At 43.6% G+C, this 11,041-nt stretch overlaps 1 long non-coding RNA gene across 1 annotated transcript; it reads right to left on the bottom strand.

Moving 5' to 3' along the window:
• Positions 1 to 538: 538 nt before the first annotated feature.
• On the bottom strand, positions 539 to 7,741 carry LOC127581762 (uncharacterized). The gene is made up of 3 exons (XR_007958008.1): positions 7,622 to 7,741; positions 1,388 to 1,493; positions 539 to 666 (listed from the first exon to the last, which is right to left on the bottom strand). It is a non-coding gene; the product is annotated as an uncharacterized LOC127581762 (long non-coding RNA).
• Between the last annotated feature and the right edge of the window lie 3,300 nt (positions 7,742 to 11,041).

Genomic DNA, 11,041 nt, shown 5'->3' with positions numbered 1-11,041 from the left:
ATATAATGCATGATTAAATATGACCCATCCATCTCCACTGACAACCCAAAAGTTAAATCCCTCTATAATTCAGCGAGTCCCTTTTGCACAGGTGCCTAACACCATTTTGTCTGCATTCATAGAAGGGGATGGAGGTATTTCTGTTACATGCCCTGGCCACAACAGACCAACATTATGCAGTATCAATATGTGTGCTTATTGTTGCTTTCTTAATAAAGTGGCCTGAATAATACTGTCATAGTACCCTATCATCCTCCTCTTTGGGTGTGCAATAAACATCCTATTTTCACTGCCTTGTACAGTACTCCAGCAGGAGTATTACATATCTTTGAGCCCTTCCCTCTGAGATAAACAGAGCCACTGTTACTTGCTACAGGGATCTTCACCCCATGCATCATTGGTATTGGTTTATTATTGTCACTTGTACCGAGGTACAGTGAAAAATCTGTCTTTCGTACCATTCGTACAGATCAATTCATTACATAGTACAGATACGCTGAGTTAGTACAGAGTGCATTGAGGTAGTGTCCTACTCCCTGACTATTCCAGCACTGGGCCATCTTGAACAGGCATCTGAGGCTGAGTAGATCCGATGACATCCAAGGCAAGGCGGTGACATAGCAGGTGTGACGTGGTGGGCCAGTAATCGAGGCCTGATCTGATAATCTGTACAGAAGAGGTTAAGTTCCATCATCATGTCAGGGGAATTTTTAGGTCCATTTTAAATAGTTAATACAAATAAAACTTGGATAAAAATGCTGATCTATAATGGTGAGCATGAAATTACCAGATGGTTGTTATAAGCTATCCGTTTCACTCATGTTACTGACAGAGAATAAAATGGGTGCAATTTCCATCTAACTACTTTCCCATGGTTTTGTGGCTGAGCTTTAAACCTATTCAGTTATATTGCCTCACAGTAAGCAATTCAAGGAATCAGCTCGCCACCACCATTGGGAGGTGGGCAATAAATGCTGATTTTGCCAATGACACCCACATTCCGTAAGTGAATCACCATCACTGACTGTACAAAAGCAATGCCACTTTGGTGAGGTAATGAAAGTTGGCATTTAACATCAGAGAGAAGGTATGTCCATAAAGCAAGGGCTTGAGTCATTAAAGTGACAATATATTTAGCTACATCATATACAAGGCCTGAATTTTCCACGTATTGTATCAAGTTCAGTTTGGTTTCTATTAGTGTTTGGCCAAATTGGGTATTTTCAGTTATTAACAGAACATCAGTCAAGATATTCATCAACTTTTGATTTCTGTACATAATAAGTAAATATAAAATCATAAACATCAGCCTAGTTCAGGTTTTGCCTTATTACTTTGAGAAAAACCTTAATTTTCTTTCAAATGTTTATGAACATCTATTGTTTACCTCACTCCTGCTTGGCCTTTCTCACCCGTCTTGAAGAACACACCCCAAAAACAAGTGTGATTGGTCAGTAGCTTAAGTGCAGTTTTTGAAAGTCACCTGCGACTTTCTGAAAGCAAAACAAAAGAAAATATAAATTTTGCATGATCAACATATATTGCTTGCCAGAGTTGTGTCAGTGAAAAAAATCAATGCCAGATAGTTCAGTGGCAGCATTTAATCTGAGTTTAAACTCAGAAATCCAAACCTAATCACGTAATACTTTTTGAAGTAGAGTTCATGGAGAAGATCTATAATATTGATCATGTAACCACAAAGAGGAAATTGGCAGGCATACTATGATAACAGCCAAAGACATAGAAACAATACTATCTATGGTGTAAGCACAGTAAATGCTGCAGAAAACAAAATCAAAGTACAGAGTAATAACTAACTGTAAATCTGTACAGCGCCAGTAGATGGCAATCCAAGATTGGTGTTTATTCTAACTTGCTGGCGCTCAGAGATCGTAGTAGATTCCTGGTCCTGAGCCACATCCGGCAATCCTTGCTAGAGAGACGATCTTGTGCCAAGACAGAGCCGACACAGACTGTGCAGCCTCTGAGAAGGGCAACCCAGGCCAGACCATGGACAGGGGCACAAAATTGGCTTAAAACTAAATGGGCCATCATGAAAATCCAGGCATTACACTGGTGATGGAGAGCAAGTTACCAAATTAAACTGCTATGGAAATCTGTACCAACAATCTCTGAGTTGACAGGCCAGCACCATGATCAGTTTGTAGATAGGAGGGGTTCAGAGGGATGTGCGCCAAACGCAGGCAAATGGGATTAGCTTGGTGGGCACAATTGATAAGATAAGATAAGTTTATAAGTCACATGTACTTCGAAGCACACAGTGAAATGCATCTTTTGCGTAGAGTGTTCTGGGGGCAGCCTGCAAGTGTCGCCACGATTCCGGCGCCAACATAGCATGCCTACAACTTCCTAACCTGTATTTCTTTGAAATGCAGGAGGAAACTGGAGCACCCGGAGGAAACCCACACAGACATGGGGAGAACATAAAGACTCCTTACAGACAGTGGCCGGAATGGAACCTGGGTTGCTGACGTTGTAATAGCGTTACGCTAACTGCTACACTACCGAGCCTGCCCAACCTCTTTTTCAGCAAACAATTGTTGGTAGGATGAGCTGAGCAGAAGGGCCCATTTCCATCCTGCATTACTCTATGACTCTACCAACAAGTTACCGCTCCTACAGGAAAGACTGGCACTATCCTTGGTGGAGTAACCAGTTAGAAATCAACCTTCCATCTCTGGGATGTGGTTCCACTGCAGCTCATGCTGGTGAGGTCGTGTCACTCTCTCTGTGCCTGTATCCAATTTCTAAAGGCACGAGCATGGGGTGAGAGAGTGAATGGCTGTGGATCTCAGTGATGCCTCAGGTTGGTAGTTCTGCCAAAAGTGGGAAAGTGGTGTGGGGGCTGCCCTCCGGAAGTCAGGGGTGAAGCCTGTTGGCGTGGATGGAATAGAGAGGGTTTTATTCCAAACTCAGCTCTGCAGTAACTGCGTTCAGTTCTTGGGATGACACTGCGGTGTTTTCTGATCCTGCAGGAAACAGCAGCAGGAAATCTAGAAACGGTTTACCACCACCTTTTCTATAAATACGGATTTATTCTAATGCTGGTACGGATGGGTACCCACTGGTCAGCATGGATGTGGTGGATCGAATGGCCCACTTCCATGCTGTATGACTATAAAAGTCAATGGAAGTGAAGCCGGCTGGTGATTCAGTCACATGCTTTGGTTGTTGCTAAGAAAGGATTTCACCCACTGAGTGCCTGAAGTGATAAGGGTATCCGTTCCCAAACTGAGACATCTTTCACTTATATGATAGGAAAATGTCATTAAACACACTCATTGCAAAGGCACTGCTATATCATACACCTCGCTACAATACTTTACTCACTATTTTGCCTGTCTCCTCTCACCTGGACTCACCTGTCACCTGCCAGCCTGTGCTCCACCCCCTCCCCCAAACCTTCTTAATCTGGCTTCTGTCCACTTCCTTTAAGATAAGGTTTCTTTATTGATCACATGCACATCAAAACACACAGTGAAATGCATCTTTTTGCATAGGATTCTGGGAGCAGCTCGCAAGTGTCACCACACTTCCGGCGCCAACATAGCATGCCCACAACTTCCTAACCCGTACGTCTTTGGAATGTGGGAGGAAACCGGAGCACCCAGAGGAAACCCACGCAATCATGGGGAGAACGTACCAAGTCCTTATGGACAGTGGCCGGAATTGAACCCCGGTCGCTGGCACTGTAAAGTGTTACATTAACCGCTACACTACTGTGCCTGCCCTTTCCAGTCTTGACGAAGGATCTTGACCCGAAATGTCGACTGTTTATTTCCCTCCATAGATGCTGCCTGACCTGCTGAGTTCCTCCAGCATTTTGTGTGTGTTGCTCCAGATTCCAGCATCTGCAAACTCTCTTGTGTGTCTGCCTCAACTTAACTTGCTTTGTACATACAGTATACTTCCTCCTCTTTATTACGAACTAACGTGCTCCTCACTAAACCCACACTATACAGAGTCCTTGTTATTACACATCCCTTCCTACGAATACACCCCACACTATAACACACTCCACAGTGTTATACCACAACATGGCCCTCACTAATAACCACCCTAATAAGAGTCCAGGGTAGGAGGAAAAGGGTAACCTTATAATAAGGTGGTGGGCTTTCAGAACTACCTCAAGTTTTAAAACTTAAAACTTTATTTATACAGCATGGTAACAGGCCCTTCCGGCCCAACGAGCCTGCACTGCCCAATTACACTCATGTTAACCTACCAACCCGTACGTCTTTGGAAGTTATATGATTGTTCTCATAACAATGAAGCTCTGGAGTGACAACATAACTCACATGCCCTCAGCTTGAGAAGGTAGCTCTGCCATTGCTAATAACATATTGTTTATGATCATAAACTCCTCACTGTGACACATTCATAAGAACTGCGTAAGAACTCTTCCCATTGTATTCTGCATCATAACACATCCCTCAATGTCAGATGCCCCACTATAGCGGACCTTTTATTGCTAAACCCCCTCTGTATGATGGGTTCCTCATGATAACAGGACTCTGACTAAATCAATGGCATGTCTCCTGCATGCATCCAAAGTTCATGTTGTCAAGAGAGTTTGATGTCCTTTTTAAAGTTAATGTGATAAATCAGTGCGTAGTTTTGCCACTGACTGTGTAATGATTTATTAGACAAGATAAACCTGCCAGTTGATTAAAAGGCAAAATTGTACCACAAGAGAGCCTTGCCTGTGATCGGTGCTGACATGATAACCATTAAAAAAAAGTAAATGAATCAGAATTGCTGAACATTTGCATTTGCTTTCTGTTACAAAAAAATTCAAGAATGACTCTGACAAAAATATTTCAGACTGGCTGTCAGCTCAGTTATGTGCTATTGAAGTAATTTCATATGCTAGCAAGCTCTTGACTTCAATGAACCGATTAAAATATTTTTGGCCTAGACGTTAGTCCCAGATTAGATCAGGAGAATCTTTAAATAAAATGTCCAGTGATCCCTGATTCTGCAGTGGGCATGAAGAGAAATGACTCTAAAATACGCTATTTTCATACTGAGTGGGGGTTATTTGTTAGATGAAACGTGAGTGCAAATCTTCCCTGAAGCCATTTAGTCCTCAATGGATTCTATTCCATCTTGACTGATTACCGTCTAATCTTTGAGTTTGTGCCTGAGCCTCCTGACAAGACTAGTAGAAGATGGGTTGGTGAAGATGGGAAGTTAAAACAGAGCCAGTTGCTGTGATTCTCTCCTTTCAGGAGGTATTGATACGTCTCTATTTCAGCAGCCATTACTGAACAGTGATCAGTCATCAGAACCATGATAATTGAATCCTGGAGCCAAGGATAATTATTCCCAACTGAGAGTGCGGGTCACTGAAGCCAATTAACTATGTGTCTTGGGGCCAGTGTTTATACCTCAACCAACATCCCTAATCAGATTGACTGGTCATTATCACATTGCTGTGTGGAAACTTGCTGTGCACAAGTTGGCTCTCACATTTCTTATATTCACATTTCTTATATTATTTCTTAGAACAATTCTAAAGTACAAAAGAACTTCAGGACACCACTGGAATAATGAAATATGCTATTTAAATGCAAGTTATTCTTAACATACTCCAAATTAGACGGAATCCAAAATATGTGCAACCTGAGATAAGAACTATTCTTCTTTCCAACAGCCGATCCTGAAGCTTGTTGGGTCAGGAACAAGAGTCCATGACGAGAAAGGGTTGAGATGGATGGTGAAAGGTCAGGGCATAGTTGGGTGGGAGATTGGATTCACCAAGGGTAGAGTGAGGGCAATGATAAGATGATGATCAGCTCTGGGGGGGGGGGGGGCGGGGGGTGTGGTGCGGGAGGGTGGTGGTGGTGCTTGTAGGTCAAGGTTGCAGGGAGGTTATGGAGGAGGAGGGGGGGAGTGGGAAAGACTAGGCAAAGGGTTGGGACACTGTGGAAACCACCGTGAGGAATTAGTTTAATACTTAAAGTGAATCCATCCCAATCTGGTTCCCATGTACAGAGTCCAGTGCCTGGGATCTGTTCAGACCAGCATCCATTGAGTTACAGTGAAGTAGGTCTCGTGCATTTTGCAAAGGCCTCCTTTTGCAAGTGTGGCTGTGGGCTCTGAACACCTCAATGAAATTATGGAAGCAGCATCCAACTGTTCTTTGATTAACATTAGTTCCACTCATGTCTTGCTGACTGCTGGAACCTGGAGCAAAAAATAAACTGCTGGGGGATCTCAGCGGGTCGGGTGGCATCTGTGGAGGCAGGGGGTCAATGTTCCAGGTCAAGACCCAAAATATTAAGTGTTCAGAGTCAGCATGTCCTTGTAAGGGTTAGAAGCAAAGATGGTAAGACTAGGAAACCTTGGTTAACAAAGGAAATTGAGAGTTTGATCAGGAAAAAGAAGGAAGTATATGTCAGATATCAACAATTGGTATCAAATGAGTCCTTTGAAGTTTCTTGGAGATATAGGAGAGAATTTAAGAGAGCACTTAGGAGGGCCAAAAGGGAACATGAAATGGCCCTGGCCAACAGGAATTAAAGAGAACTCCAAAACTTTTTATAAATACGCATAGATAGGTACATAGATAGGAAAGGTTAAGAGGGATATGGGCCAAACACAGGTGAATGGGACTAGCTTAGATGGACATCTCGGTCGGTGTGGACAAGTTGGGCCGAAGGCCCTGTTTCCCTACTGTATTGCTCTATGACTCTATTCATTAGCGTACCATATGCTTGGATGAACCAAAAGAAAATTTGCAGACTTTTAATAGAGAAGTACATCTTATTCCATACAAACTCAAATGCACAAGAGACATAAATCTTGTGTCACTGAATGGAATTTCTACACCACTTAAACATCTCAGTGGATCTGTTCAGTGAAGGCAGAAACTTCCTCAGATGGTCATTCTGTCAGAACCTCTGAAGAACATGCCTCAGAATTAGTTTTGATGAAAGTAAAGAGTTCATTAACATGCAACACAGAGAGACAATAAAACAGAGTTCAAAGTCTAGGAAAGCACACCAGTGCAGGATCAAAGGACTCAGAATTGTTGGCAGTGCTGTCCTTCGGAGGCCATTTAATAAAAACAAAGCCCATCTAACCTCTCACATGTATATTAAATCTCCAACGGCATCACTTCAAAGAACAGGAACCTGTAATGTTTACCCTTGACCAAAATATCAGTGCTTGTTACAGAATTGTGGGGAGGTTGCAAAGCTTCACTATCACTGCAAGTCCCTTTTTCTTTCTTTGCAAGATTAACCCATGATATTGGAAGTGAACCCCTCATATCCTGTGATCTCAAACTAATCTGTATAGAAGGGGAGAAATTCACATTTAGTCCCAAATGCAAAACACTGGGTTATTCCCTGCAAGTCTGATCCAATCAAGCTTTGAGAAAATTATTTTATTAAGCAATTGGCAACAAGGAGGAAACACTTTGCCCCATTGAAGCAAACAACTCTCATGGCCCTTTTGATAGTGGCAACCCCTGGCACCAGCAATCATAAGAGTCAGCAATTGCCTTTAATACCATTCATTATCACAGCTCAAAAAGGAAGTCCACTCAATTGATCCAAGAAACAACAGTTCTCAAGCAAAATGGTGTTCTTACATTCCTTCTGCTGTTCTGCACTCCTGGAAGCAGCAAATGTAAGAGTATCCTCTCTGTTTATGGCCCTTGTCACCACTCACAAACCCAGTCGAAAGCTGAAGTACTCCCCATCAGTGAAAAATCTCTTTCTATACACATGATCAAACAACTTCCTGTCATGTGACAAGTCTTTCCTGTCACATTGGCAAATCATGATAGCAAACAAGTTTTTTAAACATACCCCACCTATGGTTTTTAACAATGTTATAAGATAAGATAATATATCTTCATTAGTCACATGTACATTGAAACACACAGTGAAAAGCACCTTTTGCGTAGAGAGTTCTGGGGGCAGCCCGCAAGTGTCACCACGCTTCCAGCGCCAACACAGCATGCCCACAACTTCCTAACCCGTACGTCTTTGGAATGTGGGAGGAAACTAGAGCACCCGGAGGAAACCCACGCAGACACAGGAAGAACGTACAAACCCCTTACAGACAGTGGCCAGAATTGAACCCGGGTTGCTGGTGCTGTAATAGCATTACGTTAACCGCTACACTACCGTGCCTGCCCATAGTTGCACATATCACAAAGTGTTGATAAACTAAGTAGAATTTATATAATCCTGAGGATGCTTCATGAGGAACTAATGGAGTATTGTACTGTTGGACTTGCCACCTTTCAAAGTCAAAGTCAAAGTTGAGTTTATTATTAAATTCACAAGTACATGTACGCACCGCTGCAATGAAAACTTACTTGCAGCAGCATCACAGGCACATAAGCATCAGAAAACACATATTCACAAGAAAAACATAAATTAAAACATAAATCCTACAAAAATTATACAAGAAAGAACACAATTAAACAAAAAAGTCCATTGGTAGTGCAAAGTGGTCAAAGTGGTCATGGTGGTCATGGTGGTCAGGGGTTGCTGTGGCGATGTAGTGATTAGGTTGTGCAGGTTTGTTCAAGATCAAATGACTGAAGGGAAGTAGCTATTCTTGAAACAGATGATGTGGCCTTCAGGCTTCTGTACTTCTCGCCTGGTCGTAGCTGCGAGAGAGTGGCATAGCCTGGATGGTGGGGATCTTTGATGAAAGATGTTGCTTTCCTGAGCCAGCACCTCCTGTAGGTACTTCCGATGGGTGGGGAGGGAAGTGATGAATTGGGCTGAGTTCACCACTCTCTGCAACTTCTTATGTTCCTGCGCATTCAAATTCCCATACCAGACCATGACACAACTAGACGACACCTTCAACAGTATATCTGCAGAAGTTTGTTAGAGTGTTCAGAGACATGCCGAACCTTTCTCTTGAGACGTTATATTCACTCAAGTAGAAAATCCCATTGCACTATTTGAAGAAGAGCAGACAAATTCCCGGGTGTCCTGCGGAATTTTCATCATTCGACCAACAGATGACATTGTCATTATTGCATTGATGTTTGCAGGAGATTGCATGTACATATCAGTTGGTGTGTTATGTTATAGTAAGTGTTGACACATCAGAAGTATTCATACAACTGCAAACCAATTTGGTAAGTGCTAAGATCATGAAAGACCTGACCTGAAACACACGGGTACCTCATTTAGCATCCAGGATCCTCTCCAGGATCGAGACTCTAATTGAATCACTGCTGAAAGCGATCATTACAACATTATATACAGAGAGAGGTATTACTGAATATGCTGCTGTACTATGAAGCTGGTGTAAATGCCTACCCTCACAGCACTGCCACACCAGGAATCTGGCACACCCCGGCAATGAATCACCCCACAGCTTGGTGTCGAGAGCCTGCTGCGAGGGCCAGTGTTGGATGGACTGGGATGAGCACTGCACCCTCTCAGCATGCAGATGTGATGTACAGGGCTGCACCACTGGCTGATGTGATGAACGTGGACATCGCTGGAAACTGCCAGCACCTGCTCCATTTGCTGGCAGGCTGCCCAGATCCTACAGTCTCTCTCATCACCACCTGTTCAATGTGATAGAAACTGCCGTCTCCCCTCTCTTCATTTGGCTACACAGTTTTCCCAAGTCTGGAGACTTGAACTGGTTACCATAGCGAAATCTCCAGGCAGTTTCACTCCCCAGCCCTGGTGCAAAGGGCAAATTAGCAATGAATCAGAGCTAGCTAATGCAACACAGACTGAGAAATCAGTGGAAACTTCCTGTTATGTGTTTCTCAATCACTGCATTTATCAGCTGTGCCACTGGCCATTGCCTCTCACTGGATCACTCAAATGGAGAAATAAAACCAGCCAATCACAGCAGGGACCCTTGTTGTCAAGAAGGAAAGTGTTTGCCTCCTAAATAAGAGGAGGACCATGCTGATGATACACACCATTCATTTGTCTGCAGCAACAGGCAAGATGCTGGAGCAACTCAGAGGCTCAGGCAAACAATGGACAGTCAGTGCTTCAGGTCGAGACCCTTCATCTGGACTGAAAGATGGAGGGGAGTTGGCCAGTATAAAGAGGTGGGAGGGATGCGGGGGGGGGGTGGTGATTGGGATGGGGATGGCAGGGGGCGATGGGGATGGGGTGGATTGGGGGGGGATTGGGGCATGGTGGAGGGGCAAGAGCTAGCAAGCGATAGGTGGATCCAGGGTGGGGAGGGGTGATAGGCAGATGGAGGAGGGAAGGGTGGAGATTAGCGACAGGAGGCTGGGAGCTGACAGGTGGAGGCAACAAGGGCCACAGGTGATGGCATCTGATAGGAGAGGAAGGTGGAGCCTGGAAACCAAGGGAGGGAGATGGGGACGGCGGATGGGAGCAGTGGTTCAATCCACCTAATTCCCTTCCACAACATTCATTGGGTCACCGCTCCTTAAAAAATTTTGAATAAAAGCAGCTGTCAAATTAGTAGAAGTGGAGAAAAACGATTGCTAAGGAATATAATCTTGAGCCTAGAAATACTTCATAATCAGGATTGTGAATTTTTTTTTAAAATGTTGTCAGGAAATTGTTATCTAATGTTCTGTTGTATAAGAATTTCCTACAGTTAACCAGGCAGCAGATGCCAGGGAGACGGAATATAAACTTGGATAAACAGCTGCAAAAACCCAAGCTTTATCGAGCCTGAAAACTGCCAAGTATTCTCTTATGAGAAGGCAGCACAGAATCTATCTAAGAAAACAAGAAATAAGAGCAGGAGGAGGCCACCTGGCCCGTCGAGCCTGCTCCGCCATTCAATAAGATCATGGCTGAACTATCCGTGGACTCAGCTCCACCTACCTGCCATTTCCCCATAACCCTTAATTCCCCCACTATGCAAAAATCTATCTAACTGTGTTTTATATATATTTAATGAGGTAGCCTTTACTGCTACCCTCAGCAGAGAATTTCATGGATTCACTACTCTCTGGGAAAGCAGTTTATCCTCATCTCCGTCCTAAATCTACTCCCTGAATCTTGAGGCTGTATCCCCTAGTTCTAGTCCT

The sequence above is a fragment of the Pristis pectinata genome, chromosome 22 (genome assembly GCF_009764475.1).
Source record: "Pristis pectinata isolate sPriPec2 chromosome 22, sPriPec2.1.pri, whole genome shotgun sequence".
NCBI classification, from domain to species: domain Eukaryota; kingdom Metazoa; phylum Chordata; class Chondrichthyes; order Rhinopristiformes; family Pristidae; genus Pristis; species Pristis pectinata.
Note: the sequence above shows the minus strand (reverse complement) of the source record. Positions and strands in the feature narration are given on the sequence as shown.